Genomic DNA, 15,991 nt, shown 5'->3' with positions numbered 1-15,991 from the left:
CTAGCTGATACAGCTGACCGCATTGATGAGGGAAGGAGTGCTGCGCTACGCTCCTTCCCCCATCATCCCCCTGTCAGCGTCTGACGTCACTCGCAGACACCGACACTGACAGTGGGGGCGGTGACGTCACTGCCCTGTGCCGGCTGTCAGGACAAGAGCGGGAGCACCGCTGGAACAAGGAGGAAGAGAGGGGAGTATTGTGGTCTTTTTTATGGGGGCTGCCTAATACACTACAGGATCTGACTATGGGGGGCTGCTGCCCAATACACTACAGGATCTGAGTATGGGGGGCCGTTGCCTAATACACTACAGGATCTGACTATGGGGGGCCACTGCCTAATACACTACAGGATCTGACTATGGGGGGCCGCTGCCTAATACACTACAGGATCTGACTATGGGGGGCTGCTGCCTAATACACTACAGGATCTGACTATGGGGGGGCTGCTGCCTAATACACTACAGGATCTGACTATGGGGGGGCTGCTGCCTAATACACTACAGGATCTGACTATGGGGGGGCTGCTGCCTAATACACTACAGGATCTGACTATGGGGGGCTGCTGCCTAATACACTACAGGATCTGACTATGGGGGGCTGCTGCCTAATACACTACAGGATCTGACTATGGGGGGGCTGCTGCCTAATACACTACAAGATCTGACTATGGGGGGGCTGCTGCCTAATACACTACAGGATCTGACTATGGGGGGCTGCTGCCTAATACACTACAGGATCTGAGTATGGGGGGCTATTGCCTAATACACTACAGGATCTGACTATGGGGGGCTGCTGCCTAATACACAACAGGAACTGACTATGGGGGGGCTGTTGCCTAATACACTACAGGATCTGACTATGGGGGGGCTGTTGCCTAATACACTACAGGAACTAACTATGGGGGGCTGCTGCCTAATACACTACAGGATCTGACTATGGGGGGCTGTTGCCTAATACACTACAGGATCTGACTATGGGGGGCTGCTGCCTAATACACTACAGGAACTGACTATGGGGGGGAGCTGCTGCCTAATACACTACAGGAACTGACTATGGGGGGCTGCTGCCTAATACACTACAGGAACTGACTATGGGGGGGCTGCTGCCTAATACACTACAGGATCTGACTATGGGGGGGCTGCTGCCTAATACACTACAGGAACTGACTATGGGGGGGGGGGAGCTGCTGCCTAATACACTACAGGATCTGACTATGGGGGGGCTGCTGCCTAATACACTACAGGATCTGACTATGGGGGGGGCTGCCTAATATAATACAGGATCTGACTATGGGGGGCTGCTGCCTTATACACTACAGGATCTGACTATGGGGGGCTGCTGCCTAATACACTACAGGATCTGACTATGGGGGGGGGGGGGCTGCTGCCTAATACACTACAGGATCTGACTATGGGGGGGGGGGCTGCCTAATATAATACAGGATCTGACTATGGGGGGCTGCTGCCTTATACACTACAGGATCTGACTATGGGGGGCTGCTGCCTAATACACTACAGGATCTGACTATGGGGGGGGGGGGGCTGCTGCCTAATACACTACAGGATCTGCCTATGGGGGGGCTGCTGCCTAATACACTACAGGATCTGACTATGGGGGGCTGCTGCCTAATACACTACAGGATCTGACTATGGGGGGGCTGCTGCCTAATACACTACTGGATCTGATTATGGGGGGGGAGGGGGGCTGCTGCCTAATACACTAAATGATCTGACTATGGGGGGGCTGCTGCCTAATACACTACAGGATCTGACTATGGGGGGCTGCTGCCTAATACACTACAGGATCTGACTATGGGGGGGCTGCTGCCTAATACACTACAGGATCTGACTATGGGGGGCTGCTGCCTAATACACTACAGGATCTGACTATGGGGGGCTGCTGCCTAATACATTACGGGATCTGACTATGGGGGGCTGCTGCCTAATACACTACAGGATCTGACTATGGGGGGGCTGCTGCCTAATACACTACAGGATCTGACTATGGGGGGGCTGCTGCCTAATACACTACAGGATCTGACTATGGGGGTCTGCTGCCTAATACACTACAGGATCTGACTATGGGGGAGCTGCTGCCTAATACACTACAGGATCTGACTATGGGTGGGGCTGCTGCCTAATACACTACAGGATCTGACTATGGGGGGGCTGCTGCCTAATACACTACAGGATCTGACTATGGGGGGCTGCTGCCTAATACACTACAGGATCTGACTATGGGGGGCTGCTGCCTAATACATTACGGGATCTGACTATGGGGGGCTGCTGCCTAATACACTACAGGATCTGACTATGGGGGGGCTGCTGCCTAATACACTACAGGATCTGACTATGGGGGGGCTGCTGCCTAATACACTACAGGATCTGACTATGGGGGGGCTGCTGCCTAATACACTACAGGATCTGACTATGGGGGAGCTGCTGCCTAATACACTACAGGATCTGACTATGGGGGGGGGCTGCTGCCTAATACATTACGGGATCTGCCTATGGGGGGGCTGCTGCCTAATACACTACAGGATCTGACTATGGGGGAGCTGCTGCCTAATACACTACAGGATCTGACTATGGGGGGGGCTGCTGCCTAATATACTACAGGATCTGACTATGGGGGGGGCTGCTGCCTAATACATTACGGGATCTGCCTATGGGGGGGGCTGCTGCCTAATACACTGCAGGATCTGACTAAGGGGGGGGCTGCTGCCTTATACACTACAGGATCTGCCTATGGGGGGGGCTGCTGCCTAATACACTACAGGATCTGACAAGGGGGGGGGGGCTGCTGCCTTATACACTACAGGATCTGCCTATGGGGGGGGGGCTCAGTGAACGCTGAGCTCATGTTTGATCGCAGTGTCCCAGGGGTTAATGTGCCAGGAGCAGTCCGTGTTCGTAATACAAATACTGTCAATCGGCATTGATCTGGGGCACCATGCAAAATCTCGCCTCATTGGGTATCCTTGATCATGAGGAAGGTGAGAGATCAGCCTAAAACTACACGGAGGGAACTTGTTAATAATCTCAAGGCAGCTGGGACCAAAGTCACCAAGAAAGCCATTGGTAACATATTACGCCGTAAAGGTTTAAAATCCTACAGTGCCGTCAAGGTCCCCCTGCTCAAGAAGACGCACGTGCAGGCTGGTCTGAAGTTTGCCAATGAACACCTGGATGATTCTGTGAGTGATTGGGAGAAGATGCTGTGGTCAGATGAGACAAAAAATTGAGCTCTTTGGCATTAACTCAACTCGCCGTGTTTGGAGGAAGAGAAATGCTGCCTATGACCTGAAGAACACCATCCTCACTGTCAAGCATGGAGGTGGAAACATTATGTTTTGGGAGTGTTTCTCTGCTAAGGGCACAGGACTACTTCACCACATCAAATGGAGAATGGATGGAGCCATGTACCGAAAAAATCCTGAGTGACAACCTCCTTCCCTCCGCCAGGACATTAACCCCTTCCCGACCTTTGACGCACCGTATGCGTCATGAAAACCTGTGCCATTCCGACCTGTGACTCAGCATATGCGTCATGGCCGGATTGGGCTCCTGCAGGCCGGGTGAAAGGGTTAACTGTAATTTCACCAGGCCTGCAGGGACAGGGGGAGTGGTAGTTTAGCCCAGGGGGGGTGGCTTCACCCCCCCCCCCCCCCCGTGGCTACGATCGCTCTGATTGGCTGTTGAAAGTGAAACTGCCAAACAGAGCGATTTGTAATATTTCACCTAAAAAACTGGTGAAATATTACAATCCAGCCATGGCCGATGCTGCAATATCATCGGCCATGGCTGGAAACACTGATGTGCCCCCACCCCACCGATCGCCCCCCCAGCCCCCCGATCTGTGGTCCGCTCCCCTCCGTCCTGTGCTCCGCTCCCCTGTCCTCCTGTCCGCTCCCCCGTGCTCCAATTCCACCCCCCGTGCTCCAATCCAACCCCCCTGCACTCCGATCCACCCCCCCCCGCACTGCGATCCACCCCAGTGCTCCAATCCCCCCCCATGCTCCGATCCACCCCCCATGTTCCGATCCATCCCCCCATGCTCTCCCCCACGCCATCATACTTACCGAGCCTCCCGGGGTTCGTCCGTCTTCTTTCCTGGGCGCTGCCATCTTCCAAAATGGCGGGCGCATGCGCAGTGCGCCCGCCGAATCTGCCGTTCCAATGTTTATTTTGATCACTGTGATAAAACCTCACAGTGATCAAAATAAAAAAAAACAGTAAATGACCCCCCCCTTTGTCACCCCCATAGGTAGGGACAATAATAAAATAAAGAATTTTTTTTTTTCCACTACGGTTGGAGTTAGAACTAGGGTTAGGGGTAGGGTTAGGGGTAGGGTTAGGGGTAGGGTTAGGGGTAGGGTTAGGGTTAGGGTTTCGGCATGTGCACACGTATTCTGGTCCTCTGCGGATTTTTACGCAGCGGATTTTAATAAATCCGCAGTGCTAAACCGCTGTGGATTTATCGCGGATTTACCGCGGTTTTTCTGCGCATTTCACTGCGGTTTTACAACTGCGATTTTCTATTGGAGCAGTTGTAAAACCGCTGCGGAATCCGCAGAAAGAAGTGACATGCTGCGGAATGTAAACCGCTGCGTTTCCGTGCAGTTTTTCTGCAGCATGTGTACAGCGATTTTTGTTTCCCATAGGTTTACATTGAACTGTAAACTCATGGGAAACTGCTGCGGATCCGCAGCGTTTTCCGCAGCGTGTGCACATACCTTTAGAATTAGGCTATGTGCACACGGTGCGGATTTGGCTGCGGATCCGCAGCAGTGTTCCATCAGGTTTACAGTACCATGTAAACATATGGAAAACCAAATCCGCTGTGCCCATGGTGCGGAAAATACCGTGCGGAAACGCTGCGTTGTATTTTTCGCAGCATGTCAATTCTTTGTGCGGATTCAGCAGCGTTTTACACCTGTTCCTCAATAAGAATCCGCAGGTGAAATCCGCACAAAAAACAATGGAAATCCGCGGTAAATCCACAGGTAAAACGCAGTGCCTTTTACCCGCGGATTTTTCAAAAATGATGCTGAAAAATCTCACACGAATCCGCAACGTGGGCACATAGCCTTAGGGTTAGGGTTGGAATTAGGGTTGGGATTAGGGTTAGGGGTGTGTTGGGGTTAGGGTTGTGGTTAGGGGTGTGTTGGGGTTAGGGTTGTAATTAGGGTTATGGCTACAGTTGGGATTAGGGTTAGGGGTATGTTGGGGTTAGTGTTGGAGGTAGAATTGAGGGGTTACCACTGTTTAGGCACATCAGGGGTCTCCAAACGCAACATGGCGCCACCATTGATTCCAGCCAATCTTGTATTCAAAAAGTCAAATGATGCTCCCTCACTTCCGAGCCCCGAAGTGTGCCCAAACAGTGGTTTACCCCCACATATGGGGTACCAGCATACTCAGGACAAACTGCGCAACAATTACTGGGGTCCAATTTCTCCTGTTACCCTTGAGGAAATAAAAAATTGCTTGCTAAAACATCATTTTTGAGGAAAGAAAAATGATTTTTTATTTTCACGGCTCTGCGTTGTAAACGTCTGTGAAGCACTTGGGGGTTGAAAGTGCTCACCACATATCTAGATAAGTTCCTTTCGGGGTCTAGTTTCTAAAATGGGGTCACTTGTGGGGGGTTTCTACTGTTTAGCCACATCAGGGGCTCTGCAAACGCAACGTGACGCCCGTAGAGCATTCCATTAAAGTCTGCATTTCAAAACGTCACTACTTTACTTCCGAGCCCCGGCATGTGCCCAAACAGTAGTTTACCCCCACATATGGAGTATCACCGTACTCAGGAGAAACTGGACAACAAATATTGGGGTCAAATTTCTCCTGTTACCCTTGGGAAAATTAAAAAATTCTGGGCTAAAAAATTATTTTTGAGGAAAGAAAACGTATTTATTATTTTCACGGCTCTGCGTTATAAACTTCTGTGAAGCACTTGGGGGTTGAAAGTGCTCACCACACATCTAGATTAGTTCCTTTGGGGGTCTAGTTTCCAAAATGGGGTCATTTGTGGGGGATCTCCAATGTTTATGCACACAGGTGCTTTCCAAACGCGACATGGTGTCCGCTAATGATTGGAGCTAATTTTCCATTTAAAAAGCCAAATGGCGTGCCTTCCCTTCCGAGCCCTGCCGTGCGCCCAAACAGTGGTTTACCCCCACATATGGGGTATCTACGTACTCAGGACAAACTGGACAACAACATTTGGGGTCCAATTTCTCCTATTACCCTTGGCAAAATAGGAAATTCCAGGCTAAAAAATCATTTTTGAGGAAAGAAAAATTATTTTTTATTTTCATGGCTCTGCATTATAAACTTCTGTGAAGCACCTGGGGGTTTAAAGTGCTCAGTATGCATCTAGATAAGTTCCTTGGGGGGGTCTAGTTTCCAAAATGGGGTCACTTGTGGGGGAGCTCCAATGCTTAGGCACACAGGGGCTCTCCAAACGCGACATGGTGTCCGCTAACAATTGGAGCTAATTTTCCATTCAAAAAGTCAAAAGGCGTGCCTTCCCTTTCAAGCCCTGCCGTGTGCCCAAACAGTGGTTTACCCCCACATGTGAGGTATTGGTGTACTCGGGAGAAATTGCCCAACAAATTTTAGGATCCATTTCATCCTATTGCCCATGTGAAAATGAAAAAATTGAGGCTAAAATAATTTTTTTTGTGAAAAAAAAAGTACTTTTTCATTTTTACGGATCAATTTGTGAAGCACCTGGGGGTTTAAAGTGCTCACTATGCATCTAGATAAGTTCCTTGGGGCGTCTATTTTCCAAAATGGGGTCACATGGGGGGAGCTCCAATTTTTAGGCACACGGGGGCTCTCCAAACGTGACATGGTGTCCGCTAAAGAGTGCAGCCAATTTTTCATTCAAAAAGTCAAATGGCGCTCCTTCCCTTCCAAGCTCTGCCTGTTGTGAATTCTGTGGCAGAGCTCCCTCCTGTGGTCACAATTGGTACTTCGGCTGATTCTCTCTATGAGCTTCTGTTGGTGGAGGAGAGTGGTACTGCGGCTTCTGAGTTTCCTTCCTCAGGTGATGTGGTGAAGTCGTTAGGTGCTGCTCTATTTAACTCCACCTAGTGCTTTGATCCTGGCCTCCAGTCAATGTTCTTGTATAGGACTTGCTTCCTCCTGGATCGTTCCTGTGGCCTGCTGCTCTGCATAGCTAAGTTCCGCTTTTGTTATTTTTGTTTGCTGTTTTTTTCTGTCCAGCTTGCTTGTTTGGTTTTTTCTTGCTTGCTGGTAGCTCTGGGACGCAGAGGGTGTACCTCCGTGCCGTTAGTCGGTACGGAGGGTCTTTTTGCCCCCTTTGCGTGGTTATTTGTAGGGTTTTGTGTTGACCGCAAAGTTACCTTTCCTATCCTCGCTCTGTTCAGAAAGTCGGGCCTCACTTTGCTGAATCTATTTCATCTCTACGTTTGTCTTTTCATCTTATCTCACAGTCATTATATGTGGGGGCTGCCTTTTCCTTTGGGGTATTTCTCTGAGGCAAGGTAGGCTTATTTTCTATCTTCAGGCTAGCTAGTTTCTCAGGCTGTGCCGAGTTGCATAGGGAGCGTTAGGCGCAATCCACGGCTGCTTCTAGTGTGGTTGGAGAGGATTAGGGATTGCGGTCTGCAGAGTTCCCACGTCTCAGAGCTCGTTCTATGTTTTTGGGTTACTGTCAGGTCACTGTATGTGCTCTGACTTCTATGTCCATTGTGGTACTGAATTACCTGATCATAACATCTGCCGTGCGCCCAAACAGTGGTTTACCCCCACATATGAGGGATCAGCGTACTCAGGACAAATTGGACAACAACTTTCGTGGTTCAGTTTCTCCTTTTACCATTGGGAAAATAAAAAAATTGTTGCTAAAAGATCATTTTTGTGACTAAAAAGTTAAATGTTAATTTTTTCCTTCCATGTTGCTTCTGCTGTTGTGAAGCACCTGAAGGGTTAATAAACTTCTTGAATGTGGTTTTGTGCACCTTGAGGGGTGCAGTTTTTAGAATGGTGTCACTTTTGGGTATTTTCAGCCCTATAGACCCCTCAAACTGACTTCAAATGTGAGGTGGTCCCTAAAAAAAATGGTTTTGTAAATTTTGTTGTAAAAATGAGAAATCGCTGGTCAAATTTTAACCCTTATAACTTCCTAGCAAAAGAAAAAATTTGTTTCCGAAATTGTGCTGATGTAAAGTAGACGTGTGGGAAATGTTATTTATTAACTATTTTGTGTCACATAACTCTCTGGTTTAACAGAATAAAAATTCAAAATGTGAAAATTGCGAAATGTTCAAAATTTTCGGCAAATTTCTGTTTTTATCACAAATAAACACATAATTTATTGACCTTAATTTACCACTAACATGAAGCCCAATATGTCATGAAAAAACAATCTCAGAACCGCTAGGATCCGTTGAAGCGTTCCTGAGTTATTACCTCATAAAGGGACACTGGTCACAATTGCAAAAAACGGCCAGGTTTTTAAGGTCAAAATAGGCTGGGTCATGAAGGGGTTAAAAATGAGTCATGGCTGGGTCTTCCAGCAAGATAATGACCCAAAACATACAGCCAAGGCAACAAAGGGGTGGCTCAAAAGAAGTACATTAAGGTTATGTGCACATGTTGCAGATTTTGATGTGGATCCGCAGCGTTTTTGGAAGGGTGGAATTGCATCAAATCCGCAGTGTAGTGCACAAGCAATGTTACTCAATGTGAAATTGAGAATTGATGTGCACATGCTGAGGAAAAAAAAGTGCGGATTTGCAGCGTTTTAGTTTCCGCAGCATATCAATTATTTTTGCGGCTCTGCAGCGTTTCTGCCCCCATTGACTTCGATTGTGTCCGGCCAATTTGAATTTGGAGCAAAACCGCAGGTTTAAAAAATATCTGTGGATTTGCTGCAGATGTGCCTGCGAGAAACGCTGCAGACCGGGGGGGAAAGAGTGTGTGGGCGGAGACTGTGTTTGTGCGGAGATGTGTGTGTCTGTGTGCGGGTGTTTGTGTGTGCCTGTGTGGGTATGCGGGGCTGTGTGTGTGTGTGTGTGTGTGTGTGTGTGTGTGTGTGTGTGTGTGTGTGTGTGATCTCCCGTGGAGGGCTGTCACATTGGCAGATGCAACCGCTCTCCAGAGGTTCAGGTATATAGTGACAGGAGGTAATCCTCCACGCTGTATCACTCCGCAGTGAGTTCATTGTATTTCATACTGTTACTTGCGGCACCGCTGTGTGGGAAAATTCTCACGCAGCAGTGCCGTAAAGTGAGAGGCCATTGAACTCTCAGTGATAATACTGCAGGAGCCATTGTCTCCTGTCAGTGTGTCACTGGAAGGATATAGAGCTGTCACATCTCCTGGGGAGATCGTCGTGGGACAGTCGTTATTAAATCGACTGCGTCGGACCAGAGAGTATACTGATGGTTTATTATTTTTTCTTTTTTTGCGGGAGATCGAGGGTGTCACATGGATTGCCAGAAAAATAAAGATGGCAAAACTGTGTAGTGTTTTTATTTCATTAAAATACTTTATTCTGCATGTGTGTGTGTTTATTTAACCCATTAACAACTATAGGATAAGTAATGGATAGGTATCTTATTGACGCCTCTCCATTACTAAGCCGGCTTGATGTCACCTTATAATTCAAAGGTGACATTAACCCCGTATTACCCCATATGCCACCGCTACAAGGCAGTGGGAAGAGAGAGGCTAAGTGCCGGAACTGGCGCATCGTACAGATGCGCCATTTCTGGGGCGACTGTGTGCTGGTGTTTGAAGCCGGGGGGGGGGGGCAGTATCCATGGCCCTTTCCTAGGCTATGAATATCAGCCCACAGCTGTCTGCATAGCCTTTTCTATGAATCATAGGGGGACCCCACGTCTTTTTTTTTTTTTGGGAGGGGGGGCACCCTATTTTAATAGCCGGTAAAGGCTAAATATACAACTGCGGGCTGATATTCATAGCCTGGAAAGATCCATGGGTATTAACCCCTTCCCAGGCTATAAACATCAGCCCCCCAGTCGCTGGCTTTCCCTCTGTGGCGCAGAAAATTTCGTGGGAGCCCACGCCATTTTTTTTCAAATCATTTTATAAATTAAACAGATATTGCGTTTAAGGCCGGGGTCACACTTGTGAGAAACTCGCACCTCAATACCCGGCACTGCCACCAGTACTCGGGACCGGAGCATGCGGCTGCATGTACAGTATTTCTATGCAGCTCAACGCACTGGTCCGAGTGCCGGCGGCAGGCCTGTGTATTGAGGTGCGAGACTCGCGCGAGATTCTCGTAAGTGTCACCCCGGCCTAACGCTGTGTGTGTGTCTTTAACTCTTTATGTACCATTTTATTATGTTTATTACTAAACATTGGGCTTGGTAGTATCTATCTATCTTTCTAGCTGTGTGTGTAAACATTATTCTTCAATGGAGTATGTAAATGAAGAGGTTGGACAAGAAATTACATCACTTTTTTTTTTGTTCAATAATAGATCAGATCTTTATTTAGCTTTCAAAAACACATGCAAATCCGCATGAAAAAAAAACACATGCAAATCCGCATGAAAAAAAACACATGAAAATCCGCATCAAATCCGCGTGAATATTTACCTGCATTTTCTGCCAAGAGATGCAGAATCTGCGCAGAAAATTCCACAGGCGAATCTGCAACGTGTGCACATACCCTAAGGTCATGGCGTGGCCTACCCAGTCTCCAGACCTTAATCCCATAGAAAACTTGTAGAGGGAGTTGAAGCCCCGAGTTGCCAACAGCCTCAAAATCATAATGATTTAGAGATGATCTGCAAAGAGGAGTGGACCAAAATTCCTCCTGGCATGTGCGCAAACCTCATCATCAACTACAAATAACATCTGACTGCTGTGCTTGCCAACAAGGGTTTTGCCACCAAGTATTAAGTCTTGTTTACCAGAGGGCTAAAAAACTTATTTCTTATTGCAAAATGCAAATACATTTATATAATTTATACAATGTGATTTTCTGGATTTTATTTTTGATATTCTATCTCTTAATGTTAAAATTAACCTGCCTTTAAAATTATAGACTGTTCATGTCTTTGTCAGTGGGCAAACTTACAAAATCAGCAAGGGATCAAATACTTATTTCCTTCACTGTAGGAGGCTATGTGGGGGCTCACACTGAATACCGAAGGCTATGTGAGGGCTCTTACCGTTTGTATGTATGTGTGTGTGTGTGTGTGTGTGTGTGTGTGTGTGTGTGTGTGTGTGTGTGTGTGTGTGTGTGTGTGATGTGTGTTAAGGTTATGTGGGACTCATTGCATATAGGAGACTATGTGGGGCACATATTGTATATAATAGGCTATATGGGGCTCACACTGTATACATGGAGGCTATGTGGGGCTCATACTGTATATACAGTTGTGTGAAAAAGTGTTTGTCAGGCAGGTCCTATTTAAAGGGAACCTGTCAGCAGGATTGTGCACAGTAACCTACAGACAGGGTCAGGTGTTGTGAATTCTGTGGCCAAGCTCCCTCCTGTGGTCGTGAGTGGTACTTCGGCTGGTTCTGTCTATGAGCTTCCTTTGGTGGATGAGAGTGGTACTGCGGCTTCTGAGTTTCCTTCCTCAGGTGATGAGGTTAAGTCGTTAGGTGCTGCTCTATTTAACTCCACCTAGTGCTTTGATCCTGGCCTCCAGTCAATGTTCTAGTATTGGTCTTGCTTTCTCCTGGATCGTTCCTGTGGCCTGTCTATCCTGCATAAGCTAAGTTTTGCTTGTGTTATTTTTGTTTGCTATTTTTTCTGTCCAGCTTGCTATATTGGTTTTTCTTGCTTGCTGGAAGCTCTGAGACGCAGAGGGAGCACCTCCGTACCGTTAGTTGGTGCGGAGGGTCTTTTTGCCCCCTCTGCGTGGTTGTTTGTAGGGTTTTGTGTTGACCGCAAAGCAATCTTTCCTATCTTCGGTCTGTTCAGTAAGTTGGGCCTCACTTTGCTAAATCTATTTCATCTCTGCGTTTGTATTTTCATCTCAACTCACAGTCATTTTATGTGGGGGGCTGCCTTTTCCTTTGGGGTATTTCTCTGAGGCAAGGTAGGCTTATTTTTCTTTCTTAGGGCTAGCTAGTTTCTCAGGCTGTGCTCGAGGCGCATTGGTCTGGTCAGGAGCGCTTCACGGCTACCTTTAGTGTGGTTGGAGAGGATTAGGGATTGCGGTCGGCAGAGTTCCCACGTCTCAGAGCTCGTCCTTTGTTTTTGGTAATTGTCAGGTCACTTAGTGTGCTCTGAACTTCAATGTCCATTGTGGTTCTGAATTACCTGTTCATAACAGTCAGGTCAGCGCTGTTATACTGTTTACAATGATACCTTGGTTAATGAAATCCGTCTTATGGTTGTTGTTTAATTTTTATTTTCAGTTTTGAGTTAATGATATGCTCGTGCTTTGGGGCGGCCTGTGTGCGGGTCTTCATATGGTGCTCTGCTTAGGTATTAATAATGCAGACTGCTGACAGGTGATTGATCCCTCACTGACCTGCCCCTAGTTTACATAATGAATATCATATATATACCGTATATACGCGAGTATAAGTCGACCGGAGTATAAGCCGAGGCAAGTAATTTTTCCTCGAAAAACTGGGAAAACTTATTGACTCGAGTATAAGCCAGGTATGCATTGTCTCCTCATCCCTATCCTGGTATGCATGGCTCAACGTCCCTGTGTGCATGGCTCCTTATCCCAATCCTTGCATGCATGATTCCTATTAAAAAAAAAAAAACCACATCCTACTTACCTTCCCTGCGTTCCCTCGCTGCATCTCGTGTCGGCGCCAGCAGCTCTTCCGGCCGAGCAATCATGTGTCCCCACTCATTAAAGTAATAAATATTCACTCCACGCCTATGGGAGTGGAGAGTGGTGAATATTCATTACCTTAATGAGTGGGGGACACGTGATTGCTCGACAGGAAGACTGGCACCGGAAGGAGATGCAGCAAGGGAGCGAAGGGAAGGTATGTAGGCTGCGGCTGACACTGTGCGTGCTATAAGAGAAATGAATATTCATTGCCAGCGCAGTGAATATTCATTTCTCTTTAGCAGCAGGCACAGTGTCAGCCACAGCCGCCGGTTCCTGTCTCCTCTGTGATCCGATATTCCGCAGCTCCCCCTCCCCCACTTTCTTTCTGGGACAATGACTTGTGTATAAGCCGAGGGGGTCATTTTCATCACAAAAGTGATGAAAGACTCGCCTTATGCACGAGTATATACGGTATATCTTGGAAAGAAAAATCCCCTTCTGCAGGCAGGAGTTGGATGTGGTGCCTGTGCTGCACCATGATCATATGTGTAATGTGTATATAATTCATTTGTTTAAGGTTATCCTGAAATTCATAAAAGAATAATAATTTTATTTCCATAGCGCCGACATATTCCGCAGCGCTTTACATTATAGAGGGGACTTGTACAGACAATAGACATTACAGCATAACAATAATCACTGTTCAAAACAGGTACCAAGAGGAATGAGGGCCCTGCTCGCAAGCTTACAAACTATGAGGAAAAGGGGAGACACGAGAGGTGGATGGTACCTGTTTGAAAATGGCTATCATCTTTGTAGAGAAAAAGTCCTCCTCCAGGATGGCGCCTGCGCGGCAGTAGCTATTGGCGATTGCTGATAGATGCTATTGCGTAGGCGCCACGGTAACATACAGCTAGAGAAAAAATCTTGGAGGAGGCTGCTACCGTGCAGATTTAGCAGACTCTGGAGTTGTGGTACATTGTTCTACTGTTCAGAGACTCCTGCACAATTATGGCTTTCATCAAAGAGTCATCAGAAGAAAACCTCTCCTGCGTCCTCAACATAAAAGTCAGCAACAAAAGTATGCAAAAGAACATCTAAACAAGCCTGATGCATTTTGGAAACATGTCCTGTGGACCGATGAGGTTAAAATAGAACTCGTTGGCCACAATGATCAAAGGTATGTGTAGAGAAAGAAGGGTACAGAATTTCAGGAAAAGAACATCTCGCCAACCATTAAGCATGGGGGTGGATTAATCCTGTTTTGGGGTTGTGTTTTAGCCAATGGCACAGGGAACATTTCACAGGTAGATGGAAGAATGGATTGAATGATATTTCAACAAGTTCTTGATGCAAACAGAACACCATCTGTAAAAAAGCTGAAGATGAAAAGACGATGGCTTCTAAAAATGGATAATGATCCCAAACAGACGTCAAAATCCACAATAGACGACCTCAAAAGGAGCAAGCTGAAGGTTTTACAATGGCCCTCACAGTCCCCTGGTCTGAACATCATTGCAAATCTGTGTCTAGACTTCAAAATAGCAGAGGATGCAAGACGACCCAAGAATCTCACAGAACTGGAAGAGTTCTCCAAGGAAGAATAAATGAAAATCCCTCAAACAAGAAATTAAAGACTCTTGTCTGGCTACAAAAAGCATTTACAAGATGTGATACTTGCAAAAAAGGGGGGTGCTACTAGGTACTAACAATGCAGGGTGCTCAAACTATTGCATTGGCCCATTTTCCTTTTTGTATTTTTTAAAATGAAAAATAAAAATAAAATGACAAAAGAGATATATATATATATATATATATATATATATATATATATATATATATATAAATAAAAATAGAAAGGAGATGTGTAATCTTTAACTTCAGGCCTGTTATAGATCATTTCATCTTCAACTTTCTTAACTGTTCACAATGACAGTAATTTTGACCAGGGGTGCCCAAACTTTTACATGCCACTTTATAGTCCATAAAAAAGAAAAAAAATCAATGAAAAAAGAAAATCACACCTCTGAGTTTTGATCACACATGTCGTTTCTTCAGTACGTTTGTCTACGCCTCAAAAACGCTGTTTTTTTTCAGCTGCTGGGTCTTTTTTTTTTTTGTTAATCGGCAGCCTGTCAATTCTTCCAGCGTTTTTCACCCATTCAAATAAATGCAAAAAAAAAAAACGCAAGTAAAAACGTTACATGTGAACAAACCCTTAGTGCTCTGACTGCTGCGTCCCTGAAGTTTTATATGCCAATGAGCGTGCTGGGAGCACCCTGGGTGTTGGCTTGAGGCGCAGCGCACCGTTACGCCCCCTGGTTCTGCACGCCCCGGACGTCGTGGTTCGTCCCTAGATCACGTCTGCGGCCCCTCCTGTAATTCGCCATTGGCGTCCCCCGCGCTCTCCAATCATTCCTCAGCCCCTTCCCCACTATTTTCTGCGACACTGACCCACATGCATCTAACCGGTCTAAAAGTAACGTCGGCCTTGTCGCCCATAGCAACCAAGCGCCACCTTTCATTTTCCAACAGCAGATAATAAACCAGAAAGCTGCGCTGTGATTGGTTGCTTCCTTTTTTTTTTTTGCACCAGTGAGTTCTCCCCCTATAACATGCTGAGACTTGTGGTACAACCACAGCTGCACACTTCAGAACCCAATGGGCTGCTGACACCCCCTGCAGCCATAATAAGCACCTCAACAGCTCACCTTTACCAGCCACGACCTCCCAGATTGTACACAGCAGAGTCCACAATTGACAGCCAGAAACTGGCCCCACTCCTAGGAGGTACAGCTCCAGTCTTAGGAAGAGGAGGTCTTTTCCGCCATCTTTCTTATGGGCAAAATGTATTGCTGAAAATCTCTAAATCCGAGGAGACTTGTGGTTCGGAGTTCACAGAACATATATTTATCGGGGGAAAGGTGGAAACGAGCGTGAAATATCCTGAATATAATACTTTGGCCATTTATAGAACGAATCAGACTGTTTGGCCACAACCAAGATGGCCGCCGTTAAGGTTATTAATAATTATTACCTAGTCTAGTCATGCATTGCCAGAAAGAAATATGGCGCCTTGATTGTGTCATCATCATGCGCCACACCGATTTATGGAATAAAAAAACCTCATGGTTCTTGGTTCTAGAGGATAAAATAGTTGCCGCCATTTTTATGAAGACTGATAGCATTGGGGAAAGAGAAGGAATAGTCTCGTGCGCTGCGAAGGGGACA

General features: G+C 46.7%; 1 protein-coding gene across 2 annotated transcripts in view; it reads right to left on the bottom strand.

Moving 5' to 3' along the window:
• The window catches only part of ACOX3 (acyl-CoA oxidase 3, pristanoyl), a 127,360-nt gene extending 111,605 nt beyond the window's left edge, over positions 1-15,755 (bottom strand). Inside the window, exon 1 of one of the 2 annotated variants that reach the window (XM_069744766.1) lies at positions 15,472-15,755. The gene's annotated coding sequence lies outside the window, so the exon portion shown is untranslated. The remainder of the gene's footprint in view (positions 1-15,471) is intronic. The other variant, XM_069744764.1, reaches the window with a different exon arrangement.
• Positions 15,756-15,991: the final 236 nt, after the last annotated feature.

Source organism: Ranitomeya imitator, chromosome 1 (genome assembly GCF_032444005.1).
Source record: "Ranitomeya imitator isolate aRanImi1 chromosome 1, aRanImi1.pri, whole genome shotgun sequence".
Taxonomy (NCBI): Eukaryota; Metazoa; Chordata; class Amphibia; order Anura; family Dendrobatidae; genus Ranitomeya; species Ranitomeya imitator.
This window is presented reverse-complemented; position numbering and strand designations above follow the sequence as displayed.